General features: G+C 32.8%; 1 long non-coding RNA gene across 1 annotated transcript in view; it reads right to left on the minus strand.

Annotated features, from left to right (window-relative positions):
* Positions 1-1958: 1958 nt before the first annotated feature.
* LOC125922765 (uncharacterized) overlaps positions 1959-22724 on the minus strand; it is a 73723-nt gene continuing 52957 nt past the window's right edge. The window contains exons 2-3 of the long non-coding RNA XR_007457773.1: positions 5552-5614; positions 1959-2309 (exon numbers count right to left, since the gene is read on the minus strand). This is a non-coding gene — a long non-coding RNA (uncharacterized LOC125922765). The remainder of the gene's footprint in view (positions 2310-5551; positions 5615-22724) is intronic.

Raw genomic sequence — 22724 nt, forward strand, 5'->3', positions numbered from 1 at the left:
GACATATATATCCAAATGCCTACCTGGCTTCTCTCCTTTGAAATCTCAAAAACATATCAAACATCAAGTGTACTCTTCCCACAAAAATAGACTTAAATTTTCTTTCCAGTATCTTCGCAACAACATAATCAACAATCCAGTTATGTGATGGTAACAATTTGATGACATCTTTAACTTACCCTCACTCTCCATACCTAATTGGTCACCAGATGCTCTCAATAGAAACTTCTGATTATATCTAAAACAATTCAGGTTTCTCTGGATCCCTGAATATTTTCTTATCCCAATATAAATCTATATTCTTCATACCAATTTACAGTGATAGCCTCTATATATGATTTATTGTCATTCTGTCCCATCAATCAGAGGCAAATTCATTAATTTAAATATCCAAATAACTACTATAACTAATATTTTAAACTATTTTCTACTGCCCTGTTAACAAAGAATAATTTTTAAAAAACTTAATATGCCTTTATATTTTGGTACCTATCTCTGCCCGTCTGTACCTTGCAACAAACACACATCTTTGGTCTCATCATCGCAACTATATTACCCATATAATTCCTATAGGGCACCATGTTCTTTCCTATCATAGAGTCCTTGCACATGTTGTTCTGTTCTGTGTGGAAATCTCTTCTTTTGCCAAATTTGAGGCTACTAATACATAAGATTTAAGTTATTTCACTTCATTAGAAAAGATTTTCCATACATACTTGACTAGATCAAATTCTCCAACTGTAAAATTTCCTGTTACCACATATCTTTCTTCTTGTAACACCAGTCACAATTTGTACATGGCTGATTATTTTCATATTTTTCTGTGTATTTCATGGACATCTGTTTTTCCCATCTTTGGGTCTTTACGTCCTAGTATTTAAAAGGTTTATGAGGTTTATTGGATCCTGATTATGTATTTTTAGATCAATTAAGAGGTCTTGATTGAGATTCATCAAGTTATAAGTGAGAGAGAAGACAGGGGTTGAATGTATCACCACAGAGCAGAAAGCAAAGAGTATACTGACAGTCAATAAACTATTGGAAGAAGATGGGTCCACAAAGGATATTTGATAAGCCATGATAGAGAAAAAAAAATGTAAAAAGATGGAGTGGTTACATCAATAAAGTAGAAGATATTAAAGAATCAGTGAGTACAATATCCAGTGATCCTGAGAAATCAATAGACATGCAGAACATTTTCAGTGGAATTAACAATGCAAAAATAATTGGCTATCTTTTTAAAAAATAATTGTCCATCTTAATCACAGCATCGTGCAGTGCTATTTCACAAATAACACTGTATGAGTTTGATTACTAAGTAGGAAATTATAAAGGAAATATAGACTCCTATTTAAGAATATTATCAGTGAAGAAAGACCATATAAGAGATGAATGAAGAGGAAAATTTTACCCTTGTTATCTGAGATGTTCTATTTTTTATATTAAATCAAAGAAATATAAAGATGAGGCTGAAGTTAATGGAAGAGGAGTGATTCCGAAAGCCTAGAACATGAGGAAAGAAGAGAAATCACAAGCTAGACACAATTAAGGTACATATGTGTGGATACAAAAACAAAAACAAAGCAAAACAAAAACAAAACAAACAAAAATTATATGATGGTGGAATTGGGTAGTTGAAAATTAAAATGGAATTGTATGTCAAGAAAAGGAACTAATGCAAGTTTTGCTTATCGTTATTGATCTTCTGTAAATTATCAAATTTCCCTTGGAAAATTAAAACAGAATGAGCTGAAAATATGCTCATGATGTTAGGATTGTAAAATTAATTTAAAAAATTGGATTAGCAGATGAGGATCTTTAGAAGAAGTTAAAGGGAGGCAAGGTCGTCACTGACTACTGAGGAGCACTCAAAAGAAGTAAGAATATATCAATTCATAATGTGACATCTATATATGTATATCATCTATATCTTTATACATATACATTTTCCATTTGGTTGTCTATTTGTGAATTTATTTAGTTATACATTTACTTACTACTAATTTATGCTTATTTGTAGTTATACTAAGGATAGTGTTTATAAGAACTGAAGGCCATATTTTACTTGATCCAAAGCTGAAGTGTCTTATGGTGGAGAAAATAAGTCTATAATAGTAAGAAGAAAGAGGATAATGGAAGGTGAGTGCAATAAAAGGTAATGAAAGTGGCGGAATCGTCAATTTGTTGTGTGTGTAGGCCATGGCTTCCCCTCCTCCTTGACAGCTTAGATTCTTCTTTTTCTCCAGGGTGCTCTTTTATTCACCTCTGTCACATTTCTCTGTCTTCATTATACCACTCCCACTGAAAGCCTAAGAGAACAAGAAAAAGAGGGAAAAAAACAGAAAGAAAAGAGAGAAGAAAGAAAAAGAGGAAGGATTGAGAGATGAATAACCTATTTTGAGGAAATATACAAATATTCAAGATCAGAAATTCTTATATATTGAAGGTTTAACATGTTAAGTAGTTAAAAGTGAAGTCCTGAATTCAAGTGCAACTGTGATGATATAACCCTGTACTGAGAAAATACAGGAATAATAAGGATTAAAACACTGAATGAATGTAGTTAGAAAACTAGTCGAAGTGTTACAGTAAAGTAACAGAAGTGATATTTTGCAGTCATCTAAAATCATAAAATGTGTTAAGTACTGTAGCACATTCTGGAGCTACATCTCTGAAAAATATACAATTTTCTTACTTTTTTACATTTCCTATTTCTTTAAAATGGTATATAATCTGCAAGAGAAATTATTCAAGAATATTCATACTGAAATATTTGGAAGCATTTTGATAATTTGGGAAAATAAAAGAGATTATTGAGAATGATAGTCTCTGAAAATTATTGCCTAATACAGATTTTCATGGGTAGACAGGAAGTAAAAAAGGAAAGATAAATTAAGAAAATAAGGGAAGGAGAAAGAGAAAGAAAAAATGTAAACCTACGAAAAATAACAAATGATCACAGTTGAAATATGCAAAAAGTTTTATATTCAGTTACTTAGAAATGAGACACACTGATGTATATATTGTATATGCCACCTGTTAATAAATATTTAATGTCCAATGTGAGCTAGCTGGGGATTGCTAGTGGAGGTGTCTAGCTAAAGCGAAGGGTAATAATGAAGAATGCAAGGTAGATAGTCTTTGGAAGGAAGAGATTAAGAGCACAACACACATTTCTCCTGTCATTTGCAACTCCATGTTTAACTCTTCATATCATTTTAAATGTCCATTCAAATGTATTCACTTGACCAGCTGTTTTAAGTTTAAAACTGGGATTCTGTTAATTCCACCTGTGGAATCCTCCACATCCACTGTTAACACTTAGCTACTCTTCTGCAGCAGTTAACTCTCTGATTATGAACATGACGACTGAAGAGACATAATATTCAAAAGCCTGTCTTTTATCATGGTGATAAAGGATTGTGCAATATTAATTTTTTGAAAAAAATCGTTGATTAAGCTAACCTTTATTTTAAAATCTCAATGGTCTGGTTGTTTGGTATCTTGTTTTGTTTTGTTTTCATAGGTTTGCTTTTTTTTTTGCTGTTATTTAGGGGAGTGGAGTTTCGTTAGTTGGCGAGTTTTCCTTACAGAGACAAAAAAAAAAAACCATGAGCTTAAAAAAATCACTTAAAATCTTGGCATTTTAAATTATAAAAATGAGTGTGTAGTGGAGCAATGTTCTCTAAAATGTTCAACAGGAAAGCTTCAGAAGTAAATATTGTTAATTTCATTAAATTAATTTTGTCGCAATTTAATCGTATATTTTATTACTATAGAGCATTTATAAGTCCTCCAAATATACCTTTAATTGTGTCATATTTCCATATATAGAAAACACCGAATGTCACAGCTATGTGGGGAAACCTTTGTCATATCAGGTAACTTGATTTTAATAAAACTCAAGAAATATAAGAGTAAGAAAAGAACTATGAAATATAAAATACAATAACTAATCATTGCCCATAGACGACAAAAACAGACACACAGATCATGTTAAAACTAAAATAAAAAGCTCTTGCCGCTCACTAACTTGAGGGCAACAGTTTACCACAGGCAGCATATGTATATTTGTTAAGTCATATATCAGCAAAGCTCGGTAAGCAGTATGTGATATGTGCAGTTTTCTATGTAGATACAAAGGACGTGATGTACATCACCATTTAACTGTGATGGTTTATAAAGCAGTTGAGCTACCAAGTTATGCCACTCCTACTTAAAATAATATAAAATAATTGGCTTAGTTTAGTGGCATTTCAAAGTATTATACTGTGTTCACATTACGGTGTCTTAATGAATAGAATACTGATAATCAGGAAAATGATATTCCCCTTTACTCAAATTGATAGGCAATAATTCATGAAGAATCACCAAAAATGAAGTTGCAAGTCACATTTTATAGTAATTAAAATAATCTATATTGACATGAGAGGAAATTGCCATACTAGTCATATGCTTAATACTTACAAGTACAATTTTTTTTTTCTGTAAGCCTTTAATAAAAAATAAGGAACAAATATATATGGAATATTTTCTGAGATAGAGAAATCAACGGATATAAAACAGGCATGCCCTCAAAGACATTTCTCTCTAATTATGTAGTCAAGATATACACTAATGTTATCTTTAAGAAATATAGGATTCTAGGAAAAGGTGGAAGAAATATCACAGGACAATGTGGATAGAGTTTATCATTAATAATTTGTAACGATCTTTTTTAATGTAACCTTTAAATGACATGAGATATAAACACTGGTGGAGATGTATTGGGAAGGTTTAACAGAACAAGTGGGATTTGTTTGCGAGCTCTTAAAACAGGAAATGCTTTGTGAGTTGGAAGAAGTGTTTAGATACGTGAGAAATACTGAGGAAAAAGCTCAAAGGTACAAAAGTTCACATTGTAGTCCAAGTTGTTAAATAAATCAACTGCTTCGTGTTTAAAGAAGCAGTGTGTAATGGAACTGGATATTCAGTTTATGGCTTTCCTTTGTGAAGCCCCAGGAAATGTAGTCTAGGAAATGTTAATCATTTTCTAGACTTCACATACATCTTCATAGATATATGTATTTATATTTGATCCTACAGTGACACAAAATTCAGCTATGGCAGCACTGCATTCCTTTTCCTAAAACATCCTCTTCAATATGATATGCTGTAAAAGATAATAAAACCCAACTATACATTAATTTATTCATTAATTTGATATTTACGAGCTGTCATTTTGATAGATACTGTAAGTATACAAATATTGTGACTCAATAAATTAGAAGCATTTTCATGTTAGAGTGGGAACGCAAGGGAACAGTATATCAACTCTGAATCCATAAAGGTCTCAGAGATGTGCTCCCCCATGATCAGTCTTGAAAGCATATATTACCACACAAGGGATATTGACAAGAATACATTCACAGCATTGGTCAGTGACTGAAAATAGAAAGAAGATTACAGGATGTCCTCAAAGTTAACTGTACTACTTTGAGATTCAGAGAAATTCGGTGTTATTGAATAAAGGGAGTTTTAAGGTAAGAGAATTAGTTCTAAAAATAATTACCTTTCACTTATGTCTTCTTTTAATGATAATGAAACAAAGAGATATGAAATTCTTTATTCAGACCTGAAATAATGAATGATATATATGTTGTCAAATAATGTTATCTGTACTTTACATTGAAAATATGTTTAGATTAGCATAAATATATGCAAATATAACAGTCATCTACTTAATAGCTTAGTTAGCTTATATGTTGAGGTTTGGGCAAATAAAAAGATCTAACCTTGAAAAATAATTTTAGAACTAATTTGGATATAGACAAAAATCAGTAAGAGGCAGGTCAAAATGTGGACTTTATTTTCTGATAAACCTGATTACAAAAACTGTCTTCATCCTTTCATATATTTAGTTACCTTATTTTTAAAGCAGACATAGATTTACCCACTCTGAAACATACAAAACTACAACACTGCTGATCGATTCTACAGGAGCAAGCAAGCCCCTTCAGATATGGCCACAAACCCACCAAAGGCAAACAACCTAAAGGAAAACTGATGAGGTATTGTGATATAGCTACCTAATTCCTTACCACAAATCCACTCGTATAATTCATTCCTGTGCCACTAGGGAGAAAGGTGTGAGAGGGTAGGACATGAGGTCAGTGGGGTAAATCTAGTAGATGTTCCTCCAGATGAGAATAGAAGTATGGAACTATCGACTTCTTTCACATTATAAAAGTAAAATTTAAAAAGAACAGTAATGGGCACCTGGATGGATCAGTCAGTTAAGCATCCGACTCCTGATTTTGGCTCAGGACATGATCTCAGTCATGAGATCGAGCCCCACATCCAGCTTTGCCTCTGAACTGAGTGTGTAGCCTGCTTAAGTCTCTGCCTGCCCCTCCCCCACTTGTACACACACATTCTCTCAAAAAAAAAAAAAATTGAAAAACAAAATAAAAAGAACAGTAAAAATAAAAGCAGAATGTAAGACAATTATTTGCAACTGGGCCTTTGTGCATGCTATTGCTTCTCTCTGAGATTCCATGACCTTGTCTCTTTCCACTTGACAGACAAACATCATTTACTAAGGAAAGATTTCCTAGGCAACCACCACCCTCATCCTGCATACATACGCACTTAGAACTCGGTTTGGGTATCGTTTTCTCCCTTTTGTACATCACAAACATTTGATTGAATAAATGTCCCCGCTGGCATTTACATGTACAATAGTGTTTTAGTTTTTCTGTTTAGTTATTTATTTTTCGAGGGGGAGGGCAAGTCAGGGAAGGGCAAAGAGAGTGGGAGACCAAAATCCCAAGTAGGCTGTGTGCTGGCAGAGCTGCCACGAACCGCGAGATCATGACCTGAGCCGAAGCCAAGAGTCTGACACTTAACGAAGTCTTGAGCCACCAAGGTGCCCCTACGCACATAGTGTGGTTTTTTAATCAGTGAAATTCTAAGCTGCAGGAAAGAAGAAACTGAGACTTTTGCTCCATCCCCATTCAATTACCAAAACTAACAGATTGCCTGACAAAGAGAAACTTTAAAGTAAAAAAATTGTAAAGACATGTTAATGAAACATTCAATAATACAATATTAAAATTCATTTTCCGCAAGTTAGGACAACATAAATAACTGCAAACTATATTTTTATGTCAAAATTGGCCTTTGAAGTATTACCAACCATTCACAATGACAGAAAAAATAAACAGCCTTATGATGAAGAAACATGGATGAATCTAAGGCATAATGATGAGTGAAAGAAGTCGGATGCAAAAGGACACCTACTATTTCTGTTTATATGAAGTTCAAGTAGAATGCAAAATTAATCTATGGTGATTTTGTACAAAATACAGATTACAGTGGAAGTAACTGCTGAGAGGAGGCTTGAGGAAATCTGTGATGCTGAAAAGTTATTTACCTTAGGTTATACATATGTAAAACTTCAACAAGCTGTACATCTAAAATTTTGGATACATGTTGCCTATAAGTTATTAACACAATTTTTAAGTTAACTTTAAAGAATGAAAGATTACCTTGGATAAACTTGGATATTTTCAATTCCGTATGAATTTAAAATCAACTTTTCAGTTTACACAAAACCATCAATTTATAACAGTACTATATTGAATCAAGGAATGATATTTAGGCAGAATTGACATATTTTACAATATTGCACAGAATCAACATTTAAAAATGTATAATAATTAGTCTTCTAAGCAATGCACTTGATGCCTTCCTTTAAATTTTCTTCAATTTGATTAATAAGTCTATAATTTTCTGTCTTGAAATCTCGCATATATTATGTTACTTATATACTTTTTTGTTTTCAAAGCTATTGTAAGTGACACTTTTCCTAAAACTATGTTGTAATTGCTTATAGTTATTGGGTATCAGTAAATTTATTTTCATATTGAACCTGTACATTATAAATGTACACTAATGTACTAAATGTACAATGTTACACTATTGGATTATCTAGATAGAAAATTACACCATTTATAAACAAAAATAGTTTATTTCTATTTCTTAAACTTTTAATTTCCTTTTATCTTCTTTTATTGTCAATGTACTTCAACCCAGTGTTATACTGATGCAGTGATAATGGAAATGCTTTTCTTATTTCCCATTTCAGTGGAAAATACTGAAATTATATATGCTGGAGGGGCGCATGGGTGGCTCAGCCAGTTTAGGGTCCAACTTCTCATTTCCATTCAGGTCATGATCCCAGGGTAGTGGGACCCAGTCCCACGTCGGGCTCCACACTGTGTGTAGAGCCTGCTTAAGATTCTCTCTCTCCCTCTGCCCCTCTCCGCTGCTTGCATTCACTCTCTCTCTCTCAAATAAAAAATAAAAATAAATAAAAATAAAAATCATATATACATATATGTATATATGCATATACATATTAGACTGTTATTAGCTGAAAATAAACTTAGAATTGTTAAGTCTTCTACATAGAGTGATTCTTTTATCATTATGAAACATCCCTTTTTATCTTTCATAATGTTTCTTGCTTTAAAATCTACTGTTCCCTTGTGGGAAAAAAGTTATAGCAGATCTCTTTAGCTATTGTATATATTCTATATACTTTGTCCTTTTACTTACTCTGTAATGATACTTTGTGTCATTATTTTTAATTTGTACCTTCTTTTAAGGTAATGTGCATTTTTTTTTTTACTGACTCTTGTCAGTCTCAACCATTGATTTCTTAATGGAAATATTTGTTTTTGTTTCTTACAATACAATGTAATTGTTGATGCATTTGGATTTATAAGTCATTTTGCCATCTATGTTCTAGTTGTTTTTTTTTTTTTTTAATTTTTTTAACATTTATTTATTTTGAGACAGAGAGAGACAGAGCATGAAGGGGGGAGGGGCAGAGAGAGAAGGAGACACAGAACCGGAAGCAGGCTCCAGGATCTGAGCCATCAGCCCAGAGCCTGACGCGGGGCTCGAACTCACGGACCGCGAGATCGTGACCTGGCTGAAGTTGGATGCTTAACCGACTGAGCCACCCAGGCGCCCCTCTAGTTGTTTTATTTATTCATTTGCCTCTCCTTTTTGGTCAGCTATTAAATTAATATTTATATTATTTTATATATATATATATATATATATATATCATCAACTAGCTAATCCTATACTATTTTATTATTATTATAATGATTACCCTAGAGATTTCTACATACATCCTTGTCATATTGTAACTAAAATTATTATTTTACCACCTACTGGTCAATGTGAGAAATTGAAAGGTTACCTCTTATTTATTTCTCTCTCTTTTCTGATAATGGTGCTTTGTCTTATTCCTATGTATATTTAAATTTCTCAAGATAGTATGGCTATCAGTGTAGACTATATTAATTTAATACATATATTTAACCTTTGTATTTCTATTCATTTCTTCTTGCATCAATATGGAATAATTTTCCTCTGACCTAAAAAATTGTTTTTTATGTTTTCCATTGTAATGTTACACTAGTGACACATGTCCTTAGTTGGTTTTTCTAAAATTGTATTTATTTTCTCTCTTATTTAAAGAAAAATTTTGCTGGGTTTAGAGTCCCATGTTGGCATTATTCTTTTTTTCAGCATGTTGATGACATAATTTGATAGCTTTCTATTATTTATGCCTTATTTTATTTTTACTGGTAAGTAAACTACCATTCTTACATTGTTCTTTGCTTTCTAGCTACTTTTAAAATTTTGTTTATTTTATATCATCAGTTTTCATATAATATGCCAGATGTATTTCTTTTTAAATTTGCGGCACTTTGTAAAACTTCCAAAAGCTGAATATAAAGCCTTTTTTCAATTTTGGAAATTTTTTTCCAATTTTTCAATTTTTTTCAATTTTTCAAATTTTGGAAAATTTTCACAATTATTCCTTTAAATATTTTTCGTATCTATTATCCTGTATTCTTTGCAGACTCCTTATGAACCCTTCTATTACTATTTAAATTCTTATAATAATCATTTATTTTAAAGCATAAATCTTATTCATCAATCACTTCTGTATTTCATTCTACTGTCTTATTTGAATTGCTACTGTTTTATCTTTCTGAAAATCTCATTATTTCTTATTGAATGCTGGGTTATTTTTGTTTCCAAAGAAAAAACTGAGGAACAATTTATGGTTCTGCTGAGGTTATCTTCCAGAAAGAAGTTAATATTGCCTTTGGAAGCAAGTTTAATTATGGTTGATCATCTTAAACTAGTTAGTTTAAACCATCTTAAACCAGCTCTCATTAGGGCTTAGTTTTGCTGTAGATAAGGTCATGTCTATTTCTCATTCATGCTTACTGCTATGTAAGTTTTAGAAGGGCCCCAAAGAAGAGACATGGTATGTTTAACCAGGCCCCTCTTAATTGACAGTTCTAAACTCCAATTTCACTGCTGCCCTACATAACTCAGGATAGTTCAACTTAACTTATAAGGTTCTCATTAACGGCTTTCTTCTCATACTCCTACAATTCAGCTGTAGTTTTTTGGGTTCGCCATTTACTCAAGAGGAAAATTAATGCCAAAAATGTGTTTAATCTCTCTGAGTTTCTAACTCTCTGGGATCTTGATCAATAGTCCAAGGCTTTGGTAACCTTGAAGAACATTTGTTTCATACAATCTAGTCTACCATAGCTGAAAGTGGAATTCTTTATAATGATAAAAGAAAAAAAATACTCTTTCTGAAATTGTCTGAATATAGCAGAGCTGAATATTTAAATATATAACATATTAAATATCATAAGCTAATCCATTTTCTTACTTGCAGATCAAAAAAAAGGTTTAACAGTAGATTCATATGTATGATGTAGGAAAAATACAACACAGTAACAATAACAATAAAACATGCAACATAATATTGTCATGCCTCTGTATCTTTAAACTTCATTATTGCCTAGATCTGGATGTGTGTTGTGTCCCTTTCAACACTTGGTATCATGGGCTGCATATTTCTGAGATTATCATCTAGAAATATCATCATGTTTTGTGTTTCCTATAGTATCACCTCTTAGAAAGTTAACTCTTTTATGTATGTTCCCAAAGTACTTCTTTATTTGTTTTCTTGTTGTTGACATTTCAAGTGTTTATTTAAATTCTAGTTAACATATAGGGTAATATTTGTTTCAGGTATAGAATTTAGTGATTCATTATTTACATCCCAACAAGTGCCTTCCTTAATGCCTATCACCCATTTAGCCCATCCTTGCCCACTTCCCCTCCAACAACCCTTAGTTTGTTCTCTATGGTTAAGAGTCTCTTATGGCTTGCCTCCCTATCTCTTTTTCTTTTTTTCCCCTTCCTCTATCTTCATTTGTTTTGTTTCTTAGATACCACATATGAGTGAAATCATATGGCATTTGTCTTTCTCTGACTGACTTATTTCACTTAGCATAATACACTCTAGCTACATCCACTTGCAAATGGCAAGATTTCATCCTTTTGATGACAGAGTAATATTCCATCACACACACACACACACACACACACACACACACACACACACACACACCTCACCTTCTTTATCCATTCATTGGTTGATGGAAATTTGGGCTCTACCAATAATACGGCTATTGTTGATAGTGATGCTATAAACATTGGCATACATGCATCCCTTCAAACCACTATTTCTGTGTCCTTTGGGTAAATATCTAGTAATGCAATTGTTTGGTCATAGGATAATTCTATTTTTTAATTTTCTGAGGAACCACCATACTGTTTTACAAAGTACTTGTTAACACATGCATCCACTAATGCATTTATCCCATTGATCAGAATTTTTTCATTGCCATCCTTTTGTTTTTTGTTTGTTTTGTTTTGTTTTCCTGCTAGATGATGAATTCCTCTAGAATAGGAATTATCCATCAGAATAGCAGAGACATCTATCACAGTGAAAAATCAGGCACTCAGTATAATTACTGATTCTTAAAACAGGATCCACAAGACACCAGTAAAAAAAAAAAAAAAAAAAAAAAAAAAAAAAAAAAAAAAAAAAAAAAGCTCATAAGTAAAATATCAGACCAGGAATTTAAAACAACAATGATTAATATGCTAAGAATTCTAATGTAAAAAGTACACAATTTGGAAAAACAGATAGTTATGTATAGAGAGAGATGAAAATTCTAATAAAAGAATCCAAAAGAAATGCTAGAAATTGAAAACAATATAACAGAAAGAAAGAATGCTTGTTGCAAAAAAAAAAAAAAAAAAGTATCTTCAATAAAAACATTTATCTTGAATGGGGAAAAAAAATTCCATAGAGAGTGAGCCCATGATCTTGGATGAAAAACAAACAAAAAATTACACTTTATTTTCACTAATGTCTAAGTGAAATTTAGTATTTTATTTAGCTATACATATAGGTAAGAAATGATATTAGTATTAGCAGTATCTGTGATTTTGTTACCACTAAACACCCAAGATAGTTTCATAGCAAAGTATGGGGTTTATTTCAAGAAATTTTGAAATATGATTTAATGTCCCTGCTTTGCATGATGGTAATTATTAATAAGTCACTAGATCATTTTATTTACTATTTTAATGGAGAATGATAGACAGACAGACCAAGTGATCAATAGGTCAGTAGATAGAGAAATAGATGACTATTTCAATAACAATGTTTGTAATTACATCTATTTTAGATATTTAAAAATATTATTCTAAGAAGATGGTCCATAGACTTCCCAAGAATAAAGAGTTCATGACAAAGATGTGTAAGTACCCCTGGAAAACATGTTTTTTGAAGAAAGAATATCAAAAATGCTTTATCGGTGTTAGACAACAATTTGTTTTCATTTATATTAAAAATTAAATATTTTTCACAGGATATAAATTCTGTTTTAGTATAGCTTGCTTATTTAAAAAAATAAAAATTAACTTTAGCATTCCACTACTTATTTGGCGCTTTGAAAACAAAATTTAGGCCATGGTATTCACTTTCTCATGGATGATATGATTACACATTCAAAATGACAACTTTAAGCAGAGAAAGTCCCAGAAAATTCCATGTGTTAATTTATTTATTTTTTGGCTTGCCTAATTTCCAAGACAGATTAACCCAATAGTGAAAGCTCTTATCTCTTAAACTATTCTATTTTTAAAAATGAAAAAGAAAAGTGGAAGTCATATACTGGGCAGTTCTGTCTCTCTCCCTCTCCACCTTCTCTCCCACCCAATAAAAAAATACAAGAATGTTGGTTAAATATTCCTCAGACCTTATGGCCTTAATTCAAGAAGGTATTTAACTGCACTAACACTAAATAAGAAATTTTATCCAATTAAACTGTGAACTGAAAAAAAATTAATAATAAAATAATGATGAATATTTTCTTAAAACATTTGTTTTCCAATTGGATCATAACCATGCAAATCCAAAAACCTACATAAAAATAGAAATATTTACCTGTAATGTTAAAATTTTTCTTATTCGTTATTCATTTGATAAAAACATAAATACATCCTAGTTCAACCCAGTAATTATAAAAATTTCAAGATTCACATCGAATATGAATAAAATGGTGACTTAAAAATGATACCAAGTTACACATATTTTAATCAGACCACAATTCAGTGTATTCAAATTAAATCACACAGAACGTGTAATCTAAAAATGGCCAAGAAAAAAATAAAATTTACTTCAGAAAACAATTTTCTTTCAACTTTAGACTACCAAAATAAAAAAAAAGGAAAAGAAGAAAGAAAAGATAGAAAGAGGAGGAAGGAAGGGAGACAAAGCAAAAGCAAAAATCAAGTGCTGAATGGAAAAAATATATTAGTATTTTCTTAACTATTTACAGGAATTGCAACTTTACTATCTTGAAATTAACTGGTCAAGGCCTGTATTTGTCAAGTCCTTTACAGTAAGACATACTTTACTGAAGAACAGAGCATTTTTCTAGAATCAATTTTCATTTATTAGTGGGTTAATAAGGAGCTTATTGTTAGTATTTTCTCTTCCGTAGAGGTATTCTTAAGAACTAAGACATTATGAAGAACTAAGACATAATGATCCTAACACTTGCTTTAAATGATGATGAAGCTAACTTTATTAAGACCAAAAAAAAAAAAAAAAAAAGGAATCAGATTCATGTGTAGAAAATATTTCTCAAAGATATTAGAATTCCAATGCATACTATGCATATATGTGAAGCCAAAGGCTGAATTGTTGCATGTGAAGTTCCTTTTTTCTATTATAATATCTTATCTACAAATTGGATATGGTCATGTGTCACATAAATTCTGAATAAGAAGCTAGAATGTCAATTTTATCAAAGTTCCATCTGATTACAATGCAGAATAGCTTTAAGCAGAGGCCTTTGGGGGCCCTGCTTCCACTAATAGAGATATGGATAAATTATAAGCTTGCTTGCTGCAGAACCCATAACTTATACAGTAGTCTCTTTTGTAACAGAAGCACTAGAATAGAAATGAGATTTCACAACAATTTTTTTAGTATATCAAGGTTATTACATTGTGTGATTAAACTCATGTAAAATTAACAATCAAATACATTTGTTAATTAATTGTCAACGTTAAAAGATCCCCAACCCTCTCACAGACAAGACTGCCCATGCAACATAATCATAACTAATCACAAACGCCCAAATACATTGTTAATGTTTTACCCCAGAAGTGGAAGTCTTTAGGGGCTGAGCTAGGAACCTGGGGAGGGTTTAGCTTCCCAAAGAATAAAGAGGAAAAACACCCAATAAAGACAGTTTGTGTCTTTCTCATCTATTCTGGCCAGAAATGTGAATGTAAGGCCTAAGGGATAAAGGAGACTCCAATAACATGAGAATAAAGTTGTATGCTAATAACTGAAGGACCTAGTTCTTTGACAACAACGTTGACTTGGAATACCAGGTTTAAACTCTTAGCCTTTAACATCTTTTCACTTATAAATAAACCCATCAACTGTTTCTTAAATTTTTTTAATGTTTATTTATTTTTGAGAGTGGGGAGAGACAGAGAGAGGGAGACACAAAATCCAAAGTAGACTCCAGGCTGGCAGCTGGCAGCACAGAGCCAGGCACAGGGTTCAAATTCACAAACCATGAGATCATGACGTGAGCTGAAATCGGACACTTAACCAACGAAGCCACACAGGGCACCCCCCCCCAATATCTGCTTTTAATTATCCTTAGTGGTTTAGATTTCTAACATATAATTTAAAGATTCACTTATTAGTCTATCATGTAATAGATCTCATAAACCATAGAAATTCTGAATTCCATAATCATGTATATTAAAGTACCTCAAATATCAAATAATTAGATTTATTGCAATCATGCTATACTTAAGTCCAAATTATATAAAATAATAATGATGTTAATAAAGACTTTATAATTAAATATACATACACATATGTAACATAACACTGCTTGCCATTTTAAGTACCAGCAGTACCCATTAAAATAGCAACTTGTATACATAAAAACATTTCAAATTCATATACAATGCCACTTCCTCCTTAGAATTATGTTTATATCCTCATTATCATTACATACACTTTATTATTTTATAACATATGTTATAAATATTAGAAATTCTAGGACAAATTTTCTTGCTTTAAAGTATCCATTTAAATAAAAATAGTTCTATACATTTGCTTAGCATTCTCAAATATTTTAAAAAATTCTATTCAATGCATGATATTTCATGAAATTTTCAGTTAATTTAAAAATTGACCAGTAGTTACAGATGGATACTATTTTTCATTTTGCTCCTAGACACATTAATCAACCGGCAGGCATGTTGGGATCAATCAATTGCATCAGTTGTGTTCATTCATCTTTGTCCTGCCATTCATTCCATGGCAGCAAGGAGCACACTGTGTAATTGAATTTGGTTGAAATCTAATATAAGGGCAAACTGTGACACAGTAGCAATAATCAGTTTGATTCAAAAATTTTAGCAGTAATTTTTGTTTTCTGCGTTCAGCAAAAGGAGTAGGATATTTTATTCTGTATACTATCATAAGTGAGAGCTCTGGGGAAAAGGCACACAGCATGCTTTAGGACACATCAAGTGATCATAGATTCTCAGCTGAAAAATTAGAGATGGTTAGAGGAAGGAGAGTACTAAATACAATAAAATGTGTATAGAAAATAAGGGAATAAAGCTAAGGCTTCGAGGATTTCTCAAGATATATAAGAAAGTTTATGTCTTAAAATTTTCTTGTTAACTATACTGGAATTAAAAATATTTTTTCCATAAATACAGTCATGAATTTAGAGAAAGTTATGTGATACAATAAAGTTCCTTGTTTTAGAGATTTGGAGATTCTGAAAATTATATCTATACTATATATCTATAAGGCTAAGGCTACATCCATATTTATACATAATTGTGTTTAAAGCAAAGCTTTCTCTGGCTCTTTTTTTAAAGTTAATTTTGAAATGTGATCAAAACTAGCCTATGTGAATGAGAATAATCATCTGGAATTATTTGGTTTTATATTTTAAGAAAGTAACAAGTTTTCTCCATTCCACTTCTAGTCTAGAATTAAGTAAATTTTTGGAGAGATTTGAGTCTACATATTCTACCTATTTACTCTATAAATTTTCCATCATACATTCTGGGTTACATTGAAATTTTCATTATTAATTTTTAAATGCCATTTCCTATATCATTATGATTTTCCCTTAACTAGGTAACTGAAAAAGTTTTTATCTCAAAATGATAAAGACTAAATTCAGAGACAAAAGATACTCAGACAAGTTTTTCCTATGGCTGGTTTCAATGGAAAATGCTCATTTTTTTCAGTTTATTTTTTATTTTATTTATTTTTTGTTTCAAGTTTTCATTGAAATTCTAGTTATTTAGCATATAGGACGATATTGGTTTAGGAGAATTTAGTGATTCATCACTTACATATAACAGCCAGTGCTCATCACAAGTACCTTCCTTCACATCCATCACCCATTTAACCCATCCACCTGCTAACCTGCTCTCCAGCAATCCTCAGTTTTTTCTCTAATTAAAAGTCTCTTTGGGTTTGCCTCCCTCTTTTTTTCCTTTTCCTCTATGTTCATCTGTTTTGTTTCTAAATTCCACATGAATGAAATCATATGGCATTTTCTTTTTCTCTGACTTATTTTGCTTAGCATAATACATTGTAGCTCCATCCATGTCATTGCAAATGGCAAAATTACATTCTTTTTTATGGCTAATATTCCAGCGTGTGTGTGTGTGTGTGTGTGTGTGTGTGTGTATAGACCACATCTCTTTATCCATTCATCAGTAGTTGGACATTTAGACTCTTTCCATAATTTGGCTATTGTTAATAATGCTTCTAAAGCATCAGGATGCATGTGCCCCTTTGAAAATGGTAAATACCTATTAGTGCAATTGTTGGGTTGTTCTATTTTTAGGATAGTTGTATTTTCAGCTTTGTGAGGAACCTCCATACTGTTTTCCAGAGTGGCTACACCAGTTTGCATTCCCACCAACAGTGTAAGAGGGTTTCCCTTTCTCTGCATCCTCGCCAACATCTGTTGTTTCCTGTGTTGTGAATTTTAGCCACTCTGACAGGTGTGCAGTGGTATCTCATAGTAGTTTGGGCTTGTATTTCCCTGATGGTGAATGAGTGGAGCATCTTTTCATGTGTCTTTTGGCCACCTGCATGTCTTCTTTGGAAAAATGGCTCTTCGTGTCCTCTGCCCATTTCTTAGCTGGATTATTTGTTTTTTGGACATTGAGTTTGATAAAGTCTTTATACATTTTGGATACTTAACCCTTTATCACATATGTCATTTGAAAATATCTTCTCCCATTCTGAAGATTGCCTTTTACTTTTGTTGATTGTTACCTTCGCTGGGCAGAAGCTTTTTGCCTTGATGAAGTCCCGATAGTTCATATTTGCTTTTGTTTCCCTTGCCTCCAGACATGTGTCTAGTAAGAGGTTGCCTATGGACGATTCAAAGAGGTTGCTGCCTGTGTTCTCCTCTAGGATTTTGATGGTTTCCTGTCTCACATTTAGGTCTTTTGTCCATTTTGAATTTATTTTGTGTATGGTGTAAGAAAGTGGTCCAGTTTCATTCTTCTGCATGTTGCTGTCCGGGTTTCCCAACACCAATTGTTGAAGAGACTGTCTTTTTCCCATTGGATAGTCTTTCCTGCTTTGTTAAAGATCAGTCGACCATATAGTTGTGGGTCCCTATCCCGTCACTTTCAATCTGCGGGTGTCTTTAATTCTAAAATGACTCTTGTCAGCAGCACATAGGTGGGTCTTGTCTTTTTATCCATTCTGATACCCTATGTCTTTTGATTGGAACATTTAGTCCATTTGCATTATTGATAAAAATTTAGTGCCATTGTATTACCTATAGTCCATGTTTCTGGAGATTTTCTTTTTGTCTTTCTAGTCTTTGTTGCCTTTGGTCTTTCTTTCCCAGAGTCCCCTTTAATATTTCTTGCAGGGCTGGTTTAGTAGTCACGAACTCCTTTAGTTTTTGTTTCTGAGAAACTCTTTATCTGTCTATTCTGCATGATAGTCTTGCTGGATAAAGTATTCTTGGCTGCATATTTTTACCATCAGCGTGTTGAATATTTATTTCATGCCTCTCCCTTCTAGCCTGTCAGGTTTCTATGGAGAGATCCACTGCTAAACTGATTTTTCTTTCCTTGTAGGTTAGGGATTTCTTTTCCCTTGCTGCTTTAAGGATTCTTTCCTTATCTCTGTGTTTTGCAAATTTTAATATGATATGTCTTGGTATTGGTCTGCTTTTGTTGATTTTGATGGGAGCTTTCTGTGCCTCCTGGATTTGGATGGCTGTTTTCATTCCCAGATTAGGGAAGTTTACAGATATAATTTCTCAAATAAACATTATGCCCCATTTCCCCTTTCTTCTTCTTCTGGAACTCCTATGATACAAATATTATTATGCTTTATGAAGTTGCTGAGTTTTCTAAATCTACTTTCATGATCCAATATTTTTCCTTCTTTTCAGCTTCATTATTTTCTATAACTTTGTCTTCTGTATCACTTATTCATTTCTCTGCTTCCTCTATATCTGTGGTCATTACGTACAGTCAGTTTTGCATCCTGATCATAGCATTTTTTTTTTTTATTTTGCCCTGACTAGTTTTTAGGTCTTTTATCTCTGTGGTAAGAGACTCCCTGGAGTCTTTCATGCTTTTCTCTATCCCAGCTAGTATCCTTATGATTGTTGTTTTAAATTCTGGTTCAGGCATATTACTTATCTGTATTGATCAATCAGTTTTTTTGGGGAAAGAATTCCTGCATCTTGGCATTTTGCCTGGGTTTCTGTCTTCTGTGTGTTTGAAAGCCATTTACGTTTCCTGCTCCTGAGAGAAATGGCTATATTAAGAGGAATTCCAGAGCCTGATGCTTCACGAAGTGTTTCTGGTATATGCCATGTGCATTCTGGTGTTGTGTTTTGGCTGCTGTTTCCCTCAAGTCAGTCCTCTGCAGAGTTTCTCCTTGACCACATTGGACCATCTTTCCTCATTTGTCCAGACTTCCCTCAGATCCTTGCCTTCATCTTGTCTGTGTCTGCGCTGTTTGCTCACCTGATGGCATAGTGCTCCTGTGTTTTATCTCAGGCATGCAGGCTGGATTTCAAAATTCCAAATTTTAAGGAACCAGTGTTCCACAGAGTAGTGCTGATCCTCAGCAGGAGGGTTTTGCCGCATTGTGGCTAGTGACAGTCTGAGAATGGCATTCACATGAATGCACACGGGCTTGGAGTATACGGTAAAGTGCAGCAAAAAGCCTGGGTCCAGGTTAGCTGCCCTCAGCAACTGCTTCTGCTCCTATGCTAATAAATGGGGAAGCTCAGTGGTACCCACTAGCTCTTTGTCCCTGGAAAGTCAGTGCCACTTCTCCCAAATCCACTCCAAGGAGGGGAACTGTCTCTCCCTGTGTGACCTAGGGGGTCCTCAGACCACACTGTCTGCCCTACTTACCCACTGGAGAGAACCTCTTTGCCTGCCAGGATCCACCCTGGCGATGGGCGAACTTCTAAAAAAACTTCAGCCTTTAGCTCCACTGCTTTTAAAAACTTGTTATTCACATCCCCTCTCATTTTCCCAGTCAAGGTTCTGGGGATATGTTTTACGTGTGCAAACTCTGTGCCCTGCTCATACACTCTCGCATGCTCTCTCTCTCTCCTCTTGCTGATCAGGGCGTCCTCCCCTGTGTAGCACCAGCAGTTCTTTTCTCCCTGAAATCATGTCTCCACACCTCCTACCTTCCACAGTGTGCCCTCTTTTCTCCCTCTAGTTGTGCAGTTTGTTCTCTCAGTCCTCAGATCGATTTCCTGGTTCAGAATGATTTGATATATAACTAGCTGTGTTCAAGGGACAATGTAATCATAAGGTCATCCTACTACTCCAACATCTTAATACCTACACTCTTTGCTTAGCACTTTTAACTCTAGAAACCACCCTGTGCCTGTTTCAGAATAGGTGTTCCAAAATGTATCTAACAAAGAAAAGCGAAATATATATATTCAGTTTCGCTTTTCTTTGTTAGAAAATATACACACACTCTGTTGTTATTGTGTAGAGTGTTTTGTATAGACTTTTAGGTCTAGTTGGTTTATAATATTGTTAAGTCCTCTATTTCTTTATTAAGCTTAAGCCAGGATGTTCTATCCACAATTGAAAGTGAGAAATTTAAGTCTCCAACTATTATGGTATAGCGTTTTGTTTCTCCTTTTAATCCTGTCAAGTTTGCTTCATATATTTTAGGACTTTGTGTCTATATGTTTAAGTGATTATATCTTCTTAAATAGTTGACTTTTTTTTCAATATGTAATGACCTTTTGGTCTCTGGTAACAATTTTTGATAAAGTCTATTTTGCTCAATATTGATATATCTACCTAAGGTCTCTCTTGGTTACTGTTTTCATTGAGTATCTTTTCCATCCTTTCACTTGAAACCTACTTGTGTCCTTGAATCCGAAATGAGTTTCTGGTATACAGCATGTAAATTAATCTTTTTTTTTTCCTTCTGCCAATCTCTGCCTTTTAACAATAAGTTTAATATATTTATATTTAAAGTAATTATAGATAATGAAGGAATTATTTCTGTCAATTTGTTGTTTGTTTTCTCTCTATATTTTTTTTTTCTTTATGGTTGCTTCTTCAGTTTCTCCAGTAAGTCCTTCTTCTGTGCTTTTTTTTTCATTGTTCTATTTTCATTTTGTCTTTAGTTAGTTATAATTTTAGTTCAGTTTAGTGTTCCTTTTGTTTTGTTTAGCAATAACCACTGAAATTATAGTTAACATTCTAAATTTATACCAGTCTAGTTTGAAACAATAACATCTCAACTTTAATAGCTTGTGTTAACTGCATTCCTGTCCACCTCTTCTTTTCCCCTTTACGTTGTTATTGTCACAAATTAGTTTTTGTTGCCACAAATTTAACCTGTACACTGTATTTTCATTAGTATAGATTCCCATTAATGTGAAATAATAATTAGTATTTTATTCATTTTAAGGCATATAGGAAACACAAAGAGGGTTAGAAGCAAAAAAAAATATATAATGTTAGTTCTCATATTTACCTAATTAGAGATCTTTATTTCTTCATGTGGCTTGCAGCTAACACTTAGTATCCTCTTCTTCTAGCATGACAGACTTAATTTAACATTTTATATGGGACATTCTATTAGCATCAGACTCTACTGGCTTTTGTTTACCTGGAAATGTCTTGAATTCTTCTTCATATTTGTAAGATAGCTTTGCTGAATATAGAATTTTTGGTTGACAGTTTTTACTTTCAGCATTTTAAGTATGTCTTCCTCCTTCCTGGCTTCTATGGTTTATAATTTTTAAAAAAGCTATTAATCTTATTGAAAATCTCTTGTATCCAATGAGTCACTTTTCTCTTACTGCTTCCAAGATTTTCTTTGGCTTATGCTTTGGGCATTTTGATTATAATGTCTTGCAGGGTGGATACCTTTCTCTTTATCATGCTTGAAGGTCCTGATCTTGAATATGTAGCTTCATGATATTCATAAATTTTAGGAATCTGGGCGCATTTTTTTTATTTAAATATTTGTCACTGCTTATTTCTGTACACTTTATGAATCTTCCATGAGTGTGTTGGTGTGTGTGAAGAGGTTCCACAGGTTCCTTAGGCTCCATTTATTTATTTTTTTTCATTTTTCTTTCCCTACCTTTATCTATGTGATTTCAATTGCCCTATCTTCTAGTTTGCTTATTCTTTCTTCTACCTACTCAAGTCAGTTATTAAATACCTCTAAATGAAAATTTTATGTCAACCACTGTATTTTTTGAACCAGAATTTCTATTTCACTTATTTCTATAATTTCTTTCTTCATTATTGATATTCTTTACTTTTTAATTTTCTTGACTTCCATTATTTATTTGTCCATGGTTTCATTTAGCCTTCTGGGCATATTTAGGATTGTAACTTAACATCTTTGTCTATGATGTTCAATATCTGAATTCCTCTGGGACAATTTTTGTTAATTTCTCCCTTTCTTTCTTTCCTTTCTTTTCTTTCTTTCTTTCTTTCTTTCTTTCTTTCTTTCTTTCTTCTGTGAATGAGCTATGTCTCCTTTTTATATGATTTATAATTTTTTTTCCTTGTTGAGAACTAGACATTTTGAAAAATATGATATCTCTGAAAGTCAGATTTTCTGCCTTTCCCAGGAATTGCTAATATACCTATGGAGTGTTCATTAGTCCATTTGTTAGTGACTTTTCCAAACTGCTTCTGCAAGGGCTGTATTCCTT

The sequence above is a fragment of the Panthera uncia genome, chromosome B1, assembly GCF_023721935.1.
Source record: "Panthera uncia isolate 11264 chromosome B1, Puncia_PCG_1.0, whole genome shotgun sequence".
Classification (NCBI taxonomy): Eukaryota; Metazoa; Chordata; class Mammalia; order Carnivora; family Felidae; genus Panthera; species Panthera uncia.